Source organism: Heliangelus exortis, chromosome 4 (genome assembly GCF_036169615.1).
Source record: "Heliangelus exortis chromosome 4, bHelExo1.hap1, whole genome shotgun sequence".
Lineage (NCBI taxonomy): Eukaryota > Metazoa > Chordata > Aves > Apodiformes > Trochilidae > Heliangelus > Heliangelus exortis.
Genome location: NC_092425.1, coordinates 12,150,291 through 12,174,081, shown reverse-complemented (window position 1 = coordinate 12,174,081; position 23,791 = coordinate 12,150,291).

The window sequence follows — 23,791 nt, the reverse complement described above, 5'->3', positions numbered from 1 at the left end:
GTAAAGATTAGGAAAAGGCCTATGGAAGTTATCTGTAAAGACATTCACATCAGGAAGAGTTATGCAGTCCAACAGTGCAGCAAGAAAAAGTGAATACAAAGTGCCTATTAAAAGATTTCTAACCATCAAAAAGTCAGGTTTTGGAGCAGACTTCCACTCACAGTATAAGGAATGGGGAATGGATAGGAAGGGAGGCAAAAATCTACCATTTTAATTTGAAACTGTTGTGAACGGGTGAAATTGTGATCTGAAACTCATGATCTCCTGCAGCTCTCACAGCTGCTGGAGACTTCCATATAGTCAAATAATACTGAAATAGATGACTGAAGTTTTATAGTCTTCTCTGAAGCACTCACTGACATAGCAAGCATTTAATAATAGAAACAAAACCTTCTCCCTATTTTGTAGTATCTGAAAAATATTACTATCTCATTGCCAAGTCAATGTTTTTATGCATCATTACCCTTTTTTCTAGCAGTATTTGAAGAAGCTAGCCTGAAAGAACAGAAATTGTTAGGCTGGACATTTTCATTTATAAAATCTATCGTGTGAAATAAAAGCAGAAAAAGTTTAGGCAGTGAACTGTAGGAGGGATACGAGAAAACATATAAGCTGGAGTGTCCTATTGATTTCTCTCTGCTTACATGCACTTTTCATTAGAAGAGCAGCATTAATATTTACTTTCTCACATCCTTTTTTTTTTTCTACAGCAGTTCTTTTTTTGTCTTTTTTATAGAAAACAATTAAGCTTCAAAAAGGAAGGACTTTCAGAAATGCAGGTCGTAATATTAGATTTATTCAGTAAAATTACTTATGTGCTGTTTTCCTCATTGGAAACTATTCAGTATTGTATAAAGGTGGCTACTGAATAATAAGCATTATGTTTCCTTCATATTTCACTTCTACTGTGCTTCAAGCACACATACAAAATACAGGTGTGGTAAAAGAAGAATAACTTGGTTCACATACTTACTATGGCTATGACCAAAAAGTTCCTTATTGACACAGGGTGAAAGAAAGAAAAGGTAAAGAAGTATTTGTATTATTTATAAGGTATTCAGAAAAATATGTCAACTGAAATGCAAAAAAAACCCACCTGACAATAATAATACATTTGAACGGAAAAGTGCTTTGTTTTCTCCCTTGAAGTGTGGTGTTTTTTTTGGCTTTTTCCGATTGTTTTTTTTTTTGGTGTATTGGTTTTTGGGGTTTTTTTTGGGGGGGGGGGGTTTGTTTTTAATGCAGCCTGCCATAGCAGAAACGGTGAGATTCTCTGGGCTGTAAAACACTGCTTTTGTTTCTTACATATCACAGAAGCAATTTCACAACAGAAATTGGGTTGGCAACACAGCTATCCTTGGTTTTTAGGGAAATGAAGAAATATATCTCAAGGTAGGTTGGCACTTCTTCTGAGATAAAAAATGCGTATCAGTTTTGGGAAGATTTAGGGTTTTTTTGCAGTTTTCCCTTCCTTTATAACCATATCTGAAATGCTTCTTCTAGAACATCTGAAGTTGTAGCCCCATTTTTTTCCACTCTAGTTAGAAAACTACGCCATATACATGATTAATAAGGTAGGAGGTATGTAGCCAGATCTAGCAGACAGGTTTTTTTCTATTTCAGACTAATAAGGGGGTACGAATGACCATCACTGAAATAAAGCAGAGAACACACTGTGTGGTGGATAAACCCCAAATGATTAACTATAAATTAGTACTTCAGTTGTGCCTTGAATTTGAGGGACATTACAATATTCTATAATGGGCTTTTTGGGTCATTTGTTTTGTTTTTTCCTTAAAATATCAGATCCTTAGTTTCCTCTCAAGTTTAACAGAGCCCAAGGGTTATATCTGGAAGCTCAAGTCCCCATTCAGTTTTGTGAGGCATCTCCTACCATGTTTCCTAGATGAAAATTCTTGACACTTCCCCTGTGTTGATGCATTTTCATAAAAATTCCCTTCCATTTTTCCGCAAAGTGAAGATTTAATCACAGAATATCTTAGATTGGAAGGACCTTAGAGATCATCTAGTCCAACCTCCCTGCCATGGGCAGGGATGCCTTTCAGCCAGACAAGGTTGCTCAAAGCCTCATCCAACCTGGCCTTGGACACCTCCAGGGAGGAGGCATCCACAGCTTCTCTGGTCAATCTGTTTCAGAGTCTCACCACCCTATTGAAGAATTTCTTCCTAATATCCAGTCTAAACCTATTCTCCTGCAGTTTAAAACCATTTCCTCTTATCCTATTACTGCACACTATTATGAAAAGTCCCTCTCCAGCCTTCCTGTAGGTCCCCTTCAGGTACTGGAAGGTAATTACAATGTCCCCTCAGAGTCCTCTCCTCTCCAGGCTGAACAATCCCAGCTCTCTCACCCTTTCCTTGTAGCAGAGTTGCTCCAGCCCCTGCATCATCTTTGTGCCTCTCCTCTGGACTTATTCCAACAGATCTACGTCTTTCTTATGGTGGGGACACCAGAACTGGATGCAGTTCTGGGGGTCACACAAGAGCAGAGTAGAAGGTGAGAATTACCCTCTGGATCCTGGCTGGGCTCCTCTTGTTGCTTCCTACGACAGGGTTGGCCTGAGCTGCATGAGTGCACTGCCAGCTCGTGTTGAACTTCTCATCAATGAACACCCCCAGTCCTTCTCTGCAGGGCTACTCTCAATCCACTCTGTACCCAGCTTGTAATTGTGCCTGGGATTGGTCCGACCCAGGTGCAGGACCTTGCATTTGGACTTGTTGAACCTCATGCACTTTGCACTGGCCCATTGCTCAAGCCTGTTAAGGTGCCTCTGGATGGCATCCCTTCCATCAAGTGAATCCACTGCACCACACAGCTTGGTGTCATCAGCAAACCTGCTGAGGGTGCACTCAGTGCCATTGAGTCATTGTCCGTGTCACTGACAAAGATGTTAAACAGAACAGACCCCTGAGGAAATTGTCACTTGTCACTCACTGGTCAGCAGCTGGACATAAAGCCATTGAACACAATTATTTGAGTGCAACCTTCTAGCCATCTCACTACTGGATGGTGGAGTGCTCCACCCATGATATCCTTGTTTCTCTGCCTTAGAGACAATGGCATCATGTGGGACACTGTCAAATGCCTTGAACACACCCAGATAGATGACAGCAGTTCCTCTTCCTATAGCTACCAGAGCTGTAAGTCTGTCATAGAAAGCCACCAAATTCCTCAGGTATGATTTGCCCTTAGTGAATCCATGTTGGCTGTCACTGATCACCCCACTGTTTTTCATGTGCCTCAGTACAGACACCAGGAGGATCTGCTCCATTATTTTACCTGACATGGGGGTGAGACTGACTGGTTAAGATTCCTGCATCTTTTAAATGGACCTTAAAGTTACCTTTATCCTGCTTACTTGGCTTGAGAATAATCATACATGAAAAGTTCTTTATCACCTGCATAACTATACTTAGTATATGAGTTGTAGTTACATACTGACCCAATATTGTATAAAAATTCTTGTCAATGTTTGTATTTTAATTCTAACAAATTCTATTTTCCAGTGTAGTTAGCAAAGTAACTTTTACATTGGCCTCTCTAATCTGTTGTTGATCAATCAGATGCAATAGCATTCTAAGGATGAAAATTCAGATAATATATGGGAAGCTTCATAGGAAACCTGAAGCACTTTTCGTAATGAAACATCACACACTGCTTATAAATTAGTTATTCAACCCTATGCCTGAAATGGAGATAAGGTTCAAAGCCTTATCAATAGAGTCTGTCTGATGGGAGGAGATCTAAGGCAAAAAACATTACTCTAAACCAGAGCTTTGAACCGTATTATTCTGTACCATAGGGCAGCACTCTGAACTATGCATAATAAAACCTCAGAAATGTTCTCTGTGTTCCAAGACTTGAAAACTGCTGTGAGGCACACTCAGGAACCATCAGTCAAACCCAAGCATAAGTGAAACATATGTTTCCATAACTAGTGTAAAACACAGCAGATATCTACAAAGTGGCTCTACCACATGCATTTATTCATTAATGACACGGTGCATATTTAAGTTCTGTTTTTCAAGGCAAAGAAAAAGGAGAAGAAAAATAAGCACGTAAGATCTCAAATAAGTCACGAGGGGAATGATGTATATTTAACTATAGCATTTATGCCTACCCCACAATACTTCAAATTGTAAGTAAACCCCACCAAGATGGCTCCAACAAAACAGTTTGCCTCATTTTTTAATAGAAGTTTCCACATGAGCTATGTTCTAATATGTCACATAGAAAATTCTGACAGCTGTCATAATGCAAAGTAATTAGAATCATTTTGGTTCCAAGATTTATAACTTTAACTTATTATTTAAAAAATTATTCTGCTGCCAGAAAGAGCAAGAGTACTTCATGATAGAAAACAAACCAAAATGCCCCTCTCATTCATTTCCTGTTCTCATTTATGACACCATTTTTCAGAAAGTGCAACCACGATACTGCATGTTACTGGATTTTAAATGCTCCTCACCACAGGATTTCTAAAAGCTTTGAGTTCTTCAAACTCCAAGCTGAATTAACTTTATTGAATTGGTTATTGTACATAGCCAGTATAACTGCAGTTACTTTCTTTCATTTTCAGCAATAATTGGGATTTCCACTCTTCCTCCTTTTGAGTATTTTTTGACATTTCTGAGAGGGTGGATAGTGAATGAAAAAGAAAAACAGGTCATCTCTTGGTAACACAGATGTGAACCTTGCCTTACTTTTTGCACTCTTGTAAGTCTTGGCTAAGGTCCAAACCCACAAACTACTTCAAGGCATGTTCTGAATGAGTTGGGTTGTTATGGCCATGCTGCTGCACTACCTGCATCATCTCAAATAAATCTCATCTCCAGCCTGCACTGGCTAAAAGAACTTTTTGTTTATCTTTTCCCATTCTGCCACAGTTCCTGTATTTCATAACATAAACAAGTTCTCAAAAATATCAATCTATTTAAAATAATGTAGCTCACCACAGACTTAGAGGAAATCAGATTAAACGAGATGAATTGGATCAGCAGGAATATTTTTTGGCTGAGATCTAATTTGTACCTCTCTGTTTTACTAAGGAATTCAGGTTTCAATATTTAATCTTTTATATAACACACAATATTTTCCAATTTTTTCTAAGAAGTTGAAACTTTTCTGCCACTTTTCTTGAAATAACAGTTCTCTTAAACCAATAATTGTCACAACAATAAGGTCTCTCGATCATTATTTTAATTTGTTTTCTGACAAGGTAAGAAGGCCTTTAAATGGGCACAAATTTATTTTATAAAAATATCTGAATATAAATTCTCAGGGGAGTTTCTTGTTACAGAAACAGGTTAAATGTTGATATGCTTACCAGCTTCAGAGATACTTCATCTTAGGAACTTCAAAGAATATGAAGTTTAGGTGTTTCTAAAATTTGACAGGAACTGAACAACTTCTTTGGAGACCTAGATTTTAGACCTGGGAGAAAAAATAAAAAATAAAAAAATAAAACAACCACCAAAAAAACCCCTCTAATCTTCAGAATATCTAAAGGGAAAACATATTAAGATCATACAGGAGCACCAGTAAATTCCCTTTGCCCATCCTCCTCCTTTTGTAAATTATAAAAAAAAAAAAAAATCTCTTTTCATGCAATAAACTGTACCAAGAGCAATGGAATGCAAAAAAATATAGCAAAATAATATCAGTTTTCTCCCTACCCTGTGAAACTGGAAGCAAATATTCAACTTAATTTTTGCAAAACCATGCTTTCTTTTCTGATTTCTTGGTCCTCTCATCCAGCTCTGATTTAATTCTCTCCTTTGTGCTCAACCATCAAAAAAACCTTCTTGCTATGTATTAGCTTTAAGGAACTTTAAAGATTTATTTTCTTTTGCTGTACTCTGATTTCAGTTTTCAGGAAGATGGTCTTGGCTTTAACAGAATGGAAATTTTGCTTTCATTACCTACAGTGCAAGCTGCATTGATATTCTTTGCAACAGCAGAAATGTTTTGCTATTACTCCTGGCAGTCAGATACTTCCAATTCTTGCCACACGTCAGTTCTGATTTCCAACATTTTGCCCCTTCACTCAATAATGACCAGAAATGTCAGGGCAATATTTCTGCTTCTGGGTGCTGTGCAGGAGGTGATGGTGGCACAGGAGTGTATGGTTACTCCCCCCAAAGAGAAAGAAATGAGAGGGGGAATCCAAGTGGGAAGAATAAATGAGAGAAGAGCTGCAAGCCTTGCTCTCCTCCTGGATGTGTAACTGCTTGCTCCTCCTGCTCTTGTCTTTTGATTTACAATTGTAACTTATTCCCAGCAGTGAGTCACTATTGTTTCACGTATGCACCTGCGATTTAAAATGTTTCATCTGTTGCTACTTCCAGAAATAACAAATAAATTATGTTCTTTACTACCATGGGTTGACAGGACCTGACACCTAATAAGGCCTTCGGTATTTTCCCTCACAACGATCTGTTCTTTCTTCTAAGCAAAACAAGTATGAAAGGAATGAAACCCGTCCCTCCATTCCCATCCCCCAAAAATTGATTTTTTCTGATCATCAGAAAAATAATAAATAAATGGTTTGTGACTTTTCAGTAGTGCAAATGTTATGGGAAGGTGAGCAATGGTGAGATCATTTAAAACAGTGCAATAAAGTATTAGCACATGTTTGTATTTCTACTAAGCAAATTTTACTGTGTTCCTCTCTACCCTCCTTCAGTCATTTAGTCAGGATTTGGGTTTATTATTCTAAGTTATACAATTCTCTTTTGATATTAAATTTTTTTTTTGTTTTGTTTTGTTTTGTTTTGTTTCCTCACTAGTCCCTCTCTCCCAGAAAGGCAATCAATTAACATGTGCTCACCTGAACAAGCTACAGAAACTACTTTGTTATTTCCAGTTCTTTCTATTCTGAGGCAAGATGATTGACACTTTACATTTTGAGCAACCTGTACAACATTTTGTTCACTCTCAGCAGTATGTATCTGGGAGCAAAACTTAAAATTCCCAACAGAAATTCTTTGGATCTGGCCTGAAATCAAGAATCCAGAGAAGTTCTCTCTGAATGAGAGCAAAAATCTCCTGTTGTACATAATGAGATAGCACCCAATTTTAATACTGATATTCTGAAAATCATAAGAGCGAAAAGCTTTGTAGTACACAGTGTATCAAATGCATCTTACTCCTACCAGCTAGATGCCCAGTCCAATTCTAACTAAAATCAGCAGAGACCTCCTTAAACTGGGGAAAATCCCATCCTAATAAGTCAGGTTTGACTCAGCACTTTTACACAGCACTTCAAAAGTATTGGAACTGCTGCAGCCCCAAAGCCTGCTGTGAACTCCAGGGGCTGAGAATCCATGGCCTGAAATATAACTAATTTCATTATTTAACTTTAATAATTTGCATGGAAAGAGAGGCAACAAAAAAGAAGTATTTTCAAGGCAGCATTTTTTCTGTTACATTCTGTTAGACAGCTCTATCTGGAAATGCTGCTACTGTATTTTGTGTCAGGGGAGTGAGAAGCAGTGGCCAGTGGCTGTGGATTTAGCCAAAAGGCTAACAGAAAATTTATTCTTTTTGAAGCAATTTGCTGTAATGGCAACAGATGAAATACTATGTGTTAATGGAAGAAATATTATAAACTTAAGACCAAAATGGAAACATTGAGTCACTAATTATGGAATTAGATGCAGCTGAAAAGGTGCATCATTCTTGCCTGTGGGAAATGGCAATTTTTCAAATATTAGAACAATATTAGAATTAGGAATTAATCAGATAACAAAACAAAATATTAAGTTAAGAAACAGTGCCATGGTTCCTAACAGAAACTGGTGTTCAACTCTTTCATTCTTGTCAAAACACTGCAAAAAACTGATCTTATGGGATCTCTGCAGTGTATCATGGGAAGCAAAAAAAAGTGAGAACTTAGCCCTTATTAAGGACAAACATGTGGGACATGAGGCACACAAACTAATTCACATGAGATATTTAATGGTATTTCTAAGTGTCCTTTCAATTAATGGGGTAGAAGAAAGAAAGGGAGAGAAGTACCAGAAAAAAGGACTTGTTCACTCAAAAGTCAAAAATCAAAATTGGAGACAGTCACTCTAAAAAAGCTCAGTTCAGTTAAAAAAACAACATTCTATTGCAAAGCATTTCAGCAAAATAATATCCAGCCACTTCTGAATGTGTTTGAGATTGCTTCCTATTTAGTACTTGATGTTTACTTCATCACAGTAAATTGTCATATTAAACTGTAATCTTATATTACATTAAAACCACATCTATTACATAGCTGTTTTTATAGACATAATTCTGAAGATGCATAAATAATAAAAAAATGAAAGAATTTAATAGAAGAGCAAAGTACTTACTCTTCTAGTCAAAGTGAATACTGGCTTCTCTGAAATGAGCACAATTTTTATTTCTGGCAGCAAAGGACAGCTGAACTAGGTCTTCTACCCACAGCTGTATAATCAAAGTGTCCAGCTAAAAGCATTGCAATATCTCACAGACAATGCAGAACAAAATAAAATAAAAAGGCTGAAGTTTTATTTCTCTCTGAGAGAAGGCAAGTACTGCTTCCAGGCTCATGTCTGCCAAGTCAAAACAAACATCAGGAGTACCAGCTGCATACATCAAAAAATGTAGAAATTCCATTTCCAACATACCAGACAAATAAGTTGCAAAAGTAATTCCTCACCTAGCAGACAAATAAAAGTTCAAAAATAACTTTGGCAGTTCGCCTTTATCTACAGCTTGATGCATCTATGTTAAGGTTTCTATATTCAAACATAAATACTTCCATGGCTTAAAAGATGTGATTAACAATGAGGTGTAGATAGTTTATGACTTAGAATTACTTCTTCTTCACTGTTTAGGCTATGCTATTAACAGAAAGCTGACATTTGCTTCAGCCTTCAAAAAACATGCTAACCCTAAGAGTTAAGTGTTCCCATCTAATGCTAAGCTGTGTTTTGTGTTAATTCTTCAGGGCTTTTGAGACAAACAGAATCAGACAAATCAGTAAATATGGGAGAGTCTACTAAAAAAACAAAACCAAAAGAGGAATAAAAGCAAAACAGCCTAACGTGCAATACTTTGGCACATAGTTACAGGATTTATTTAGGTAGACCAGACAGAAATTGATAGAAGCAAATCAGTTGAGATAAATAGGCAAATTGGTGTGAGTTTTCTTCAGGTTCAGAACTGGCTTGGCAGCCATGCCAGACTAAGGGTACTGAACCCCTGGGCTTCCTACCCAGAGAGCAGAGATGGAAGCACAGCCTTTTGCTGTGGAGCCCGGCTGCTTGAGCAGAGCTGCCAGCAAGAGGAGAATGCCAGGTTTGGGTTTGGTTTTTTAAAGTCTAGCATTTCTTCACCTTCTCACTACAATTGCCAGCTAAAGGTGACAAATGACAGGTTTGGATTGCTGGTCTAGCTAGAACCCCCCTAGACCACCCAGAGCCCGACATGAGCCAAGGCAGCAGCTGCCGGTGTCACCGAGCTGGATCACACCTAAGATGAGAGAGGAGCAGGGGCCAGCTGGGAAATTCCTGGAAAGAATGTAATGAGGGGAGAGAGCAGGGAACTGTTTTACTTGACTACACTTTGGGGAAGAGTGATCAGTGTCCAACTGACATTTTACAGGCCTTTCAGCTTGGTTTTAATGGGATTCCCCCCTTCTTCTTATTATTCCCATGTACATATTCGAAACCTTGCAGTTATGACAAAGTAGCTGGGCAGTCACAGCCAAGTCCAAAGCAGCACTCAGATGTCTTGGAATTCCAATGTTTTACATGCATGCATAAGCACTCAAGACCTCCCATACATCTGAGACTTCTGAATAATTTTTTAGGCATTTATACATCTACCTTTGCATCAAGACGTGGTATAATATTGAGCAATTTGACTCAAGCTCTTCTGATGGTTGAATTTTGGCCCTGACATAAGTGGCATCATGGAACAGAATACCAGGACAGAAAAGACAAAACTCTCTGCTAGGAACATATCATGACATATACATACATATACATACAAAGTATGTAAACAGACACACACACACATACATGTGTATATGGCACTACAATATTTCTAACAAAGTGTTACTTAAAATAGTGAAACAAAGAAGTGCCTCCAGCAATAACACTTAAAATTTTAATCTAAAAACACCGCAAGTGTCTCAATTTATATCCAAAACACTATCTATCCCTTTAATAGCTACCCAGTATCAACAAGGATAAGGGTTGAAGTACAATATGTGACAGCAGAACATGGTATTTCACTGATGAAATAAAACTAAACAGAGTACTGATTAAGTCAAAACAGAAAACACTGAAATGAAAACTAAAACATTAGTTGAACTTCATGGCATTCAAGCAGCTTCAATCATTTCTACAGCAGGTAAAAAATCATGGGTTTAATTATACAAGAAAGCAACCTCCCTATCAAGAATAAAAACTAACCAACCAACCAAAAAAACAAGACCAAATAAAAGCAAGCCAACAACAGGGAAAAATAAAAAATAAAATAAAAAAAACGGAAAATTACTATAGGAGAGGAAAGTGTCAACGTAATTCCTGAAGGTTGCATCAGCATAATTCCTTTCACAAGAATTCAAGAATTCAAAACATTTTGAGTAAGTTGGTTATTTTGATTTCTTCTGATGCTTTTCTTAAGACTAAACAAAGGCTTTGTTTACAAAAGATGCTGGTTCAATGCAATCCTGAGTTTGGATCAACTGGGTACAACCCTACCAACATCAACAGAGTAAAGGGTTATGCATTAACTAAATAATTTATGGCACTGGGGCTGACACTAATGTGACTTTTACAGAAAAATAAGCAAATAGGTTGTTCCTGATAACAAACTGATATAGGTCACCATATCAAACAGTGCTGCAGTGAAAAAGCTTCAGTTCAGGGCTTGCAATAATTTAATGTTGGGAAAAAAAAAATTTAAAGACCACTGTCATGTAATAATAAGGTGGCAATTAACAAATTGTTGTTTGGTTTTTTTTAAACTTGATGCATTTTTGTCAGGTTTCTGCTAAAAAGTTACTTTGCTTCTGACAAGTCTGATAGTTTGCATCTTACATTTTAGAAATTCTGAAGTCTGTTCAGTTAATACTATGCAAATAGTAACCTAAGGTGAGCAATCAAAAATTACTATCATATGCTAGGATATTACTTAGAGAAAAATTAAAATAAACTTAAAATAATGATCCCATTAAAATACATTTAAAGTATTAAGCATTACTCCAAAGGAAGGTTATCTTTTGAGTGGAGATTTAGAATTAAATACAGCAAATACTTGAGCAATGAACTAACTAAACTAATAAGAACAGCTGTTCTTTGCTTTAGGCAAAGTGAGACAGTAACACAGTTAAATTATAAGAAACAGAAATAAATATTTCACTGTGAAAAGAACACTGCACCTAAAGATGGTTAAAAAAGAAAGACATTAAAAAACTTAATGTGCCAAGTACAGAACAGCTTTGTATGGCAAGTTGTTACAACACATTTAAAGTGCTTTGAAAAATCTTACAAACAAAACAAACAAAAAAAAAGAACCCAAATGCAGTCTGCAAAAAATAAGGCAAATCATCAAAAAGCACTCAAAAATCCCTAACTTAGAAGATATGATTTCAGGGGAAGTTTGTGATGATGTTAAGTCTATTGAAAAGAATAGATGTAAAATTCTGATACTGAAGAGGTTTCACTATTCTTACAAAAATGTTCGAAAACAATGAAAGAGACAGGAATGTTATTCCCATAAACACACATCTATTTAATCAAAAGTAAGGTTGTTCTTTGGTTCACGTGACAATACTACAATTAGTTACACCAGAAAACCAAAAGAGAAGTTCCCAGTCATGAATGAAAGGTTTACTTTTCCTTACCATGCAAAACAAGGAACTTCCAGTGGCCTCACCATGGAAGGTGAGTGACAGGGGTTTGGGAGAATGAAATTTCTTTCCTTTAAATCTTCACTTTCTGAATATGATTCAAAATACAAACTACCAGCAGGGAGGTAATATTTGCTGTACCTACTGAGTAACAAACATGAGGTCAAGAAATAAATTTGTTCTCTTCATAACACATGCATGGGAAAAACAACTTTCTAGAGGAACATATTAGAACGATATGGCATGACAATTATTGTCCTGAATTTGTTAGGTCAGATTTGGCTACTGCTTAGTGTTAAAGGGAGAGAGTACCAGAATACAAATTACAAAGCATCTGCTTTTAGAGATTGCCATCCTTGATTACAACTGAAGTCAGTGAAGCCCATACAATATAAGAAAATCCTGATTAATTGCTGGAACTGCCTTTACAAGGCCTCAGCGAGTCCATATCAATTAAAGAGCACCTAAATTGAGTTTGCAGAGCAAGTGTATGTATGAACACCACAGACTTAAATTATTTGGTTGGTTGCCTATAGCACTGTAATTATAAAACCATCCCACTTCATTCATGCATAACTTCCATATCTGTAAAGTACATACTTTTGTAAAAAGTAGTTTAGTACCTATAGATTGGTAATGTTAAGAAATCAAGTGTGACTGATAGTTTAGAAATCCCTGTATCCTGTCATTGATGGTTCTGCCTGAAGGTGCCTGACAAGTCTAAGCAGTCATATTTTCATTCTGAAAAGTAACTATATAAATACACAAGTAATTTTAAGTCATGATCCATAATGCTTTGTAATTTGGTCCAACTTGACTAATAGAAATAAAAAAGAAAGTAGATTAAGCACTTCATCTTCTTGTGCATACTGTGCAAGAAAATACTGACTTATCAGTCTATATTTTAATAAAGACACTAAAGACTGTCAAAAATTCATGAAGCTATTAAGTGAAGCCTGGAAATAAACGTTAAGAGTTTCTATTCTGCAAGTTAAACAAATACTCAGAAATATCTAACTACACAACTGTGATTTTTTCTGACATAAAATAGGAACTAAGAGGTTATTCTCTCTTCACTAACTAGACAGCACCACCTGTATTGGAATTATGTTAGAAACTGCTTTAATATTCTGTTCCCCATCACTCTAGCTCCCTCTTATTATCCTCAGTGTACTATAAAAGTAAGGTTACTTTTTCTGGAAGCTGCCATTAAGAGGGCCAGAGAAGGTAGGCTTACTGCTTTATCACAAAAAGCTTTATAGAATACAATTATGAAACCATGACAACTTTCTTAATTCAAGAAGTTAAACAACATAAACTAAATACAATCCTCTGCCTTTTATTTTAAAAGGTTTAGGCTGGGCTCCCCTAAAACCTTTCAAAGAACAGCACAGGGTGGAGCTGAGTAAAGGGACTGGAATTCATTTCAGAATCTGCAGTAATTTATGAAATTTTCTCAGCAGTTTACCCTTAGCAGAATCTTCTCAGCATAAAGAGAAAGGGTCCTGATATTTTATCAACGTTCACCTAAATGTATAGTGTTATACCTTGAAAATTACTCACTATGAAAAGGCTCAGAAGAGTTCCATTAAGGATTGCAGCTTCTGCAGGCTTTTATGTTTTTCTCAGGCAGCACGTTCCAGATTGATGCTGGTTGTAACTATTTTTTCAAGTGCTGCACTCCCAGAAGCCTTGCTTTAACACTGCCCGTGGCAGAATAGGTGACTAAAACCTGGGCAAAAATGTTCTGATGTTCACAGGCTCAACATCACCACTGTACAACTTTATTTTGTGTACCCATGAAATCCAGATGTCTCTGAAGCTGCACTGATGCATTTGTCAGCCAGCTCCATTGTCTGCTGGTCTATAAAAGCTCACAAAAACTCAAACCAAAATGTAGGAGAAGCCAAAAGAAGAAAGGCAGTGGATACAGCAACCACCCCAAGGCCTGGGGAGACCACACGTTACCTGCAGCACTGCTGCTGGGTTCTTGCCAGCTTCTCACAAGGTTTACCTGTCAAACAAATACCCCCTGGAAAAATAGGCTGCCAGCAAGCTTTTCTTCTTTAAAGTTGTTCTTGCTGGATTCGTTAGTTCTAATAACATAAAAAGCTGTGGGCAGTACTCTTTCTACAACCTGAGAGCACACTATTATATACAAATGTGGTTTTTTAAAGAAAATCCAAAACTTCTGAATACAAAGGCTGTTGTCCTATGCCTTCAAATCCTAAATGATACTCCACTACATCTGACTCGTGTTAACTCATGTTATTAAATGCAATTCTACTTCTGCTAACATATTCCACAACTGTATTTATTGCCTTTATCTACCATATGAGCTTAGTACAGCAAGACTTTTTCAAGGATAGTCTTTAAAAACGAAAAAACAACAGAAAAAAAAACCCCAAAAACAAACAAAAATCCCCAAAATGCCACTAACAAAAGTGAGGAAAAGTATCTTCATTATTTTATCCGATGACGATATTTTTATGCCTACTGAAAAGCACTTTTTACATTGCAGAGATGGAATGATATTATGCAAACTTGCTAAAGCAAAAAGATAATCCCATGTCATAACATCTAATTAAAACCACATGGTTCCTATAGGAACAGGTCAGGCAAACAAATAATTTTGTGATGGACACAGAAAAAGAGCATGAACAGAACTGGGTAACTCAATGCTCAAGAAATGTTATCTTGATTGTAAGGACAAGGTTTCCAGGACTTTTAAATAGTGTGAAGACTTTTTATTAGCCTGACTGACAGGAAAAATAATTTGTGAGTTTTGGGTTTTTTTAATTCAAAAAACCTCATGATGTTTGTGATGCACTAATAAAAAATTCAAGATGTAGTAGAACATTTCTACTAGAGAATTAATTTCAATTTTTTTTTTTTTTCCCCCCAGAGATTCTGCTTCCTTTACACTGCTATAGCACAGACAATTAGTCTGCAAAAACCATTCACAGCACAATATTCTGTTTAGGAGCTCTTCTATACAGGTGGTATCTGTTCAATCTGTTCAACATGTGTCAGATTAACTGTGCACCCCCTGTATGAGCACAGTCCAGTACTTTCAAATTTTTTACTTTCTGTAAGCATCTTAACTGTTCACTCAGCAGAGATTCATCTCAACAAGAACAGTTGATGTTTGCAGGTTGTCACAACATGCTGGAGTCTCAGGGATATGTTCTAAATTCATTCTGTCTGAAAATTATTTGAAGGAGGCTGAGGACTGGGACTATGGATTTGACAGAGAGGAAGGATAGGACAAGTCCAGTAAAACTTGGCTATCATTTGTATTTCAACTTTTTAATCAAGTCAGTCTTTTAATATTATTAAATTATTCTCTGAGACTTCTTTAGCTCACCATAAAACAGTGCTGGAAACCAGTGGTGCTCTAAGAAGATAAAATGTGACACACCAAGATTTAAATAAAAAAGGGGGGGGAGGGGGAGGTACGTTCTGAATATTGTATTCATTGCTTTATTTGTATTTATACCAGTAAAGGCTGAAAAATACAAGTGAGAGCAGTTCATAAATTTTAGAGATTCTTTCCTGATAACATATCTGTGCCTGACAGAAGGGAAGTAGCATCTTTGTGCAAATGGGTTATCCACCTACATAGCTCTAACAAGAAGACTCAACAGTACAGCAAGCCCTTCTCAGGAACTGTGGGCATGAGTGTGCTTTTCAGATATTCAGACCCTGCTGGATTTATAAACTTACCCTCATTAGCCAGTTAGAAGCTTTATTTAGCTCATCTTCTTCTTTTGATCTTTGATCTTCTGATCACTTCTGTTGAAAGAGTAACAAAATTTGTTTCTGACAACACCTGCCCCCCTCCTCCCCCCCCAAGTCTGAGCTGAACCCGACAGCTAGAAATGGTGTGGAGAAGCTGGAGTGAGAACTGAAACTGGCAGCTTGACTTTTAAATGCTATTTTCTGCACTACTGATGAAAAACTGACCACCAAAAGGCAGAAAGTACAGTTCTACAGCACAAACTGAGAATAAAGGTGGGAAAGGAATAGAAGGTTTATTTCGTACCCATTTAATTCTTCTGGACACAAGCCCTGAAACTGAGAAGCTTTACCTATAAAACAAAGCAGCAGCATCCACAGAGGCATCCAAAATTGTGCCACAATAAATCCCCATGCAACCCAGCCCTGACAGCTGGCATGTTTGTTTCCAGCAGCTTCTTAGTCTGATGGGGAGCCCAAATTCATTCTCATCAGCATAGGATGAACTCACAAAACTCTGCTCTGAATTCCAGCTTCCCTCAAATCAGTTTTAGACAATTTCAGATATTGCTGTAAACAAATATATTTCTCTGAACAGGCCTGAACCATCCAAAAGCCAAATACCATGTTAGACCAAAACCAAAACTACTCCTCAAAAATTAGACTCAGAGTGCCTGAAAGTGACAGAAAACTCAGGGGTACACATGACCACAGCTGCAGTATTGACTGCACAGCCAACAAATTGGAAAACACCTGGGACTCCAATTAGCAGAGAATTTCAACATCTGTTTTCATCAAAGATATTAAATATGCCTCAAAATACTCAGAAAAATGCTAGATACCACAACCAACACTGACTTAGGTAAACAGATTTATTCCACAATCTGGTCTTAAATCCTCCTCATTAAAAATAAATGAATAAATAAATATCCAAAACTATCATAATTTCCCGTCCTTCTCATTCAGATTTAGTCAATGTTCATGGTGGTTTTGACCAATATATTGACCAATATATTCCACTTACTTGAAGTTAATTTTCTCCCTGGCTGAACAAATATATGCATTTGAAGAGACTCCTACAAAAAAGTTCTAAGTAGCAGGTAAAAAGAATAAAATACTTTGGAGACAATGGGATTATATATATATAATTTAAATATTTAAATATTTAAATATAAAATATGTATTATATACATATATTCTCTCTAGTAAAATAATTCATTTTTAAACTGGAAATCAAAACATCCATTGAACTCAATGCTTGAACATCAAAAGGAAATTACTCTTCATTTTTGTATATGATCTCCAAGTCCCCTGCCCTCTATAGTCCAGCCCTAAACTATCAAGATGTTGGTTTAGAATGCTGAAATGTTTCATCATTCAAGAATGTTTCTTTTTTCATTTTTGTGACAGTGACAGCTAATTTGGCCCAATTTTACAAATACTGCTAGCAATTAGAAGCTGCAGTTTTACATGAATAAGGCCAAAACAGATGTCATCCTACTTCATACAGAACAGTGGCTTCAAAATGTGAGCCCTCTTCAATCAATAATGCACAGGACATAAGTTTGGCATTATGTACCCAGTCTGCCAGACACTCCCCCAGCCTTGCTGACATTTCAGGTCTTACATGCTGTTCAGAGCCTAACTTAATTTCTTCTCACTTCTGGTAAATGTCATCTCTAGTTGAAATTCAGATCACTTGAATTTTTTATCATTTTTTTAAGCCCCAAATAAACTACAAACAGGTTGTTTGTCACACCTTTTAAAAGAGAGGCATGGTCACATCCCTTTCATACAGGCTGGAGGAAGAAGGTTTTGAAATGCATGACACACTTCACTTTAAAAGTGACCACAAAGATAGACTTGAAATCAAAGAGGAAAAAAAGGGGGTAATGAGTGTCAGTTTCACAAGTCCAGCTATGATAGGTGTTCATAGTATTTAAAGTGAGAGGTGAAAGATGACTGGAATGAGTACTGGTAGGTTTTCCTCATTTTCCCTAAGCCAGTAACCAAGGTTTACTTTAGAGTATTTTACTTTTAAGTATTACTTTAGAGTATTAAAGTAAACTAATGTTTACTTTAGAGTATTCCTTTTTAACTGAACTTCACACTAAACTTCCTTTGTTCATCTATGAGATGGATGCATTTCTTTGTGCTGAAATGCTCTCATGTCACTATTGTGTCGTTAGTGATAAGAAGCTCTCATTCCACCAATAAAGCCATGCAGAATGCATTACTCAAAGGCCTATTAAGTATAAAACATTCAGCATTTATTTACTACATGGAGAGAACAGAGTCCTTAAAAGGTTATTTAGACTATGGCACAGACACTAAAATCAACCCAGCGTCCCATTGATTTGACAGCATAATTATCTGGTATAGTCTTAATTAGAACACAATAAACACACACACAGTCACTTCTTGGAAAACATTCCCAATTTTAACAAGAGCAGCATTGATTTTGACAGCCAGTATGCACACATTATCATAACCCTGCTGGATACCTCACAGTGAAAGGAATCCATCTTCCTGAATCTCTGAAAGGTTATGTCAGGTTGACTGAAAAAAAAAAATAAAAATCAGTGTTATTGGCCCATCCACCTGGGTGACACGTTGCTGACTCCAGCTTTTGCAATGAAAATTGCTTACAATTTTTCTTTACAAACACAACCCATAGATATATTCAAATCAGAAACAGGATTTGGGGAAGAAAATGCTTTTCAGGTCTTCCTCTCCATGGAAAAAATAACAGCTCCACCTTGAGGCAGGACCCAGTACGTGTTAGTAGAAGGTGCAATCAAGCTGAAGATGTGGTACAGCAGCCAGACTGCAACAACCATCTGAAACACTGACATCTCCCAGTGCCAGTGTCCCTTTCTTACCTTCTTAGCATAATAGAATCCATTTGAGTGTATATGTACATCTGTTTGGACAAATGTACTGCCAAAATTTAAATGTATATCAAATAAACACCAATTTTAAAGAGCAGCTCTCAAGGATGATAGGAGTCAAGCATAACAAGGCCTGACAGCAATACTACTTCAAGAGCAGGAAGTATTCAGGTTTCTCTCTGAGTACTGTACACAATCAAATTAATTGTTTTCATTTTGTGAAATTGTTTTCATTATTATTTCATTTACTGCTCCTAGAGGAGCAGTAAAAATATGAATGTATCTCAAGGTTCTTTTTGACTCAATATTCAAATATTTTTAGATGATCAACGATTTCAGTGCATTGCTAACCATTGCTAGTAAGTAATTTATTCTTCCAGTATTAATAAATGTATTTTTTTTTAAATGCATAATTTTAAAAACTTAACTGCAAAATATCAACTCGCATATTCTTCAGGCTACTTCAGGACTTCTATTTTAAATGGCAATGTAATAGCACTTAGAACCTTTCTACTAAATCCAAGTTAGGACCAACAAGTCAAGACAAACATTACAAAACCTCTGTTGCATTTAAATGGAATTAGGATATTGAGATAGATTTGTTATGGTACTTTAAAAAGATTTTGGTTGAAGACTACCAATATTATGAAAGAGTATTAGCAACAGAAAAGCAGAATGAGCTATAACTCTACTTGTAGAAGAAAATGATGAGAGAAAAAAAGGAAAAGGTTCTTATGGATGCAGTTCACAGTTATAAAGTAAAGGGCACCTGAGTAGTTGGCTTGAGTAGAGACAACTCCACCCAACTTTGGGCATCTTTGAAATCTTATTAAGAGAGTTATTTTGCAAGTAAGAAACAAAAGAGATTAAAAGAGGCTCAAATTCTTTTCTAGTTCAAATATTTAAGTGAATGAGAATGCTGCCATTTAAGATTTAAAGATTTAAGAGAACAGTCTCAATGGGCTACATGTAAGACTCATTCTCTTTATTCTCATGAATATGATATGAGCTTACCAGAATTAGTAAGAGCTCTCTAAGACTGTAAGTATCATAAAATAAACATGGATAAACAGGAAATAGTTCACTAATGATTTTTTTAAGAGATGATTAATATACAAAATTTATTCTAAATCTCTTAATCATTGATAGGCTGAACTACGACTCTTCACAAAAGATGCAGGGTAAGCCTATTAATTTTCTTTGCCAAATTACTTATTTTTTAACTTTATTAAGGGAAATACAACATTATCATGATGGGAAAATGCAGTACAAAAATAATCACTTAGTTTGAATTTTAAATTCAGTCAGCATCTATAATTTGGAATCCAATCCCTTTTATGGTATATTAAAGTAAGCGTTAGTGAAACATAATTTTGATTCTATACAGCTGAACAGCTTCATGTAAATTTATGAGTGCAACAGATGTTTCTACTGGCTCATTTAGACCACTTCTCCTTACATTACCATCAGCTGATGAGGTGCCCTTCTATGTTACAAGGAATTCCTTTTACATCACAGAGGTACAGCTGGTTAAAACCACCATCTGCACTCCTAAATGCCTGGATTGTATTTAGCCACACCCTACAGAACATGAGAATTCCTGCTGAAAGATGAAGATGAGGTTTTACATTATAATGGATGGCATTTGCCCACATCCAATGGTTATGTCTGTAAGCATTTTTTATGCTGTCAAAAAAGTTAAAGTGTGATTTTGCCAACATTTGTTATGTGGTGGCCATTTGGACCAACACACATTCAACCTGTGTGTGATCTAACCCTTTTTTTCTAACCAATGCTTCTTCTGAAGGGTTTATCACTGTAGTACTCATACTCTAAAGGTAAATCTTCCCATGAATAAGAGTGTAGTAATTCACACATAAAGTCTATGTTACTACTAATGCCACAGTGCAGTGAAGCCCTAATCCAAACAGCATTCAGAACTTATTTCTAGAAGTAGGTTTCAGGAGCTCTGATTCTCACAAGGCTCAGTTAACTCCAACTATTTTAGTAGGTTAGCCAGCTAGTCAAAACTCACTAAAATCTGTTTCATCTGACCTCTCCCCCTACAGTACTCACTTCTATAACTACTGCAGCTCCTTTAACTAAGATGAAATGACAGATTTTTACTCCTTGACATCAAGAGCCAAAGCACTTGCCTTCTCACAAATATTCAGTTGTTTTTTCTCACCAAACTAGTTTACTTCAGCAAAGCTTACAGTCAGAAAAACTGCCTCTGTATCATTTAAATAAGAAAAACAAAGGTTGTACAAGCAGTTGCTCTGAAACACTAAACAAAATTTAAAACATTCAGATATATTTTCTATTGATATGATACAGATTAGTTATTGATCAAGAGACAGAAGTTGAATCTTTAAATTAATCTGTAGTACTCAAGCTGATTTACATTTATTTTAAGGAAGAAACAACTCATCTAAGTAAAATCTGATACATGTAAATTTCACCCTTACTCCTGGATAAAAGATTCTTTAAGCAGTTGTTCACATTTGCCCTTCACAGTAGGACTTTAGGTATCAAAATCTGTCACAAGAAGAGTAGATGATGGAAGATGCTAAGAAGTTTGCTGCAAAACATACTCTTTCTTACTAATAAAGATCACACATGTCACAGAATATGACCATGTTTTGAAGCATAACTATGTAATCCATTTTTTCCAAATATTGTATCTGTTTGCCAGCTTCTGCAAGCATATAAAATGTATATATTTTATTTTTTTTAATTAAATGGTTCTTCTCAAACATAATAATGAATAATTCCAAAGCTATTATCTTGACCCACATGCCTAAATTTCCTAGTTTTATTTCACCAGGGTTGCTAAAATTCTCAGCAAGTACCTGCCTTTACTTTTATGAGCTAAAAAGTTCAAAACCACAACATACGGATAATATGATGATTCACCTTTGCAATAATAGTTTTAAAGGAAACACAGGCCTGGAACTTCAAGATTCTGGGAGCCCAATTATACTACTGGTGGTGATAATGCAATTCTCTCTGAGAAATGCAACTTCAGGAGGATCTAAATATCCACAGTTTTGTTGGTTGCTTTTTCAGTTTTTCTTTTAATGATTATTTGTACTGCAGTCAGAACCTTCAAGGCCAGATCATTAATTGTTTCATGCTGAACAGTCAGTTTTATGCTACTGAAACAAGCAAGATTAGTAGTTTGTCAGTTTTAAATGACTCTATTTTCCATCCTGTTGTACTAATGGGAGACTTTATTAATCAAAAGCATGGTATGTAGAAACAGAGGGAATAAATCTGTCTTAATAAGGCACTTTCTATTGTTCAGAAATAACTAGCATCTGAAACAACAGTATTTTTCTTTGACTGTGTTTGATAGCAGACTTCAGTTTGGAAATCATTATAGGCAGAGAGAGAAATTTATTGCAAGGATTAAACATTTTAAAGTAACATTTAAAAAAGGATCTCCAGAAGTCTTGCAGAGGTTTATTTGCTTCCAGCTGATGCACCTCATGTAACTTGTAAGTCAACCCAGAACCTAGAGCAATGTTCTGGTCACTGCTGGTCACTCACCAAAGTTACATGATTTATTGTGAAGTCATAAAAGAAGAAGAAAATTGCTATGACCTGTTGGAGTCACACATGAAGTTACACACTTCAGTCAAAGAATTGTGTCTTTGGCTAGGGAATTACAGTAGTTTTGTTAATTTTAGGAAACTAATCTACTTAAGTATTACTGCTGAGTAAGTATCTGACAAGACTATCAAAACAAAGGCAGAGCTTGCATAACATTTAAAATAGCATCAAGATGTTGAGTCTACCTGTCAGATGGTAGTCTTGGCTAAGATGGATGCTTAAAACTGATCTACTTGCCTGACAGCCTTTTTTTGTCCTTTGATTTTTTTAGTTTTTGGTTTTGGGTTTTTTGTTTGGTTGGTTGGTTTTTTGTTTATTTTGATTTGATTTTTTCTGAGGTGGTCATAAAACAGTTTACTCAGAAGTAAATTGTTTTATGACCTATCCCATACAACACTGTCATGCCTTGTGTTTTATTTCTGTAACTGAGAGAATGCAGACTTCACTTTTGTTATAAAACAGCTTAACTGTCAGTTTTGAAAGATCTGTTCCCAGCACAAATCTTCCTTTTCAGAAATCAAGTGATCAGAAAAAAACATGCAGAAAATAAATAAGAGTCCAGCAAATCTTTCAGAGTGTCATCACTGTCACTTAACCAAATAATTCCACTAAACATATTTATTTGATTTTGAAGTGGAAAAGCTTTGACCCAGACTCATTCATCTCCTCATAATGTAGCTGATGGTTTTATTTAGCAATGTTCCATAAATATTTCCAGCCTTCTTGTAAGGTTCTTATGGGGACATTGATATTATTTATAATGGTAACAGAATTAAGAAGGAAGACTCCTTTTCCTTTTAGAAATGCTATTTTGCATCTAGAGCTACATTCAGAAATTACAAGAGGAGGATTGCTCAATTCTGAGGTATTTTAACAGCTAGAATCCAGGCCACAGGTACATCACATGCCCAGAGGCTTGTTGGTTTAAGTTCACCAACTTTAAACATGGGTGGGACCTTTAATGCATATTCAAGTTGTCCCAAATTTAAGGTTTACTTCACAAAAACCTAACAAAATCAACATTCTGATTGTGCTCACATAATAAGCTAACAAATTGTGGTCTAAATAATGCAGCAGATTCTCTTTCTGAGTCTGCCAAAAGACTGAATAAAGCTGTAAATCTGCACTACTTTAAAGCCCATCTATGACATCCTGAATACTTGGGTTCTAAACCCTGAATACACAGAATGAAGTTGGCACAATATAGTAGAACACAGGATGAAGAACAGGGTGAATCTTCTATACTGAAGTAGTTCATTATACAGACTGGATTCAGACCAACAGCAACTTAAAAAAAATAAACTGTGGCCAAGAAAATAATTATTCTGTCACATTTCATGAGAACCTTCCCATGCATCCCAGGCAGAAAATCTGAATACCTCTTTGCTAGAGTGTATTTTCTTTTAAATCCAGGAAAATGTTGCAGCAGAGTTAGAATGCAAAACCAGTCTTGTTTTCAAAAATCTTTTTTCACTGAAGGACGTTCCAATACAAAACACCCACGGAATCTCTGCTTGCAGCTTTTGTCTCATTAGTTCCAGATTTCAATGTGGGGTTTAATTAGATAAGTTTTGAAGGGCCTTGAAACAGTAAACTGAGTTTAAAAAAAAATAAAAACACAAAATAAGTTTCTCTGAAAAGAACCATCAT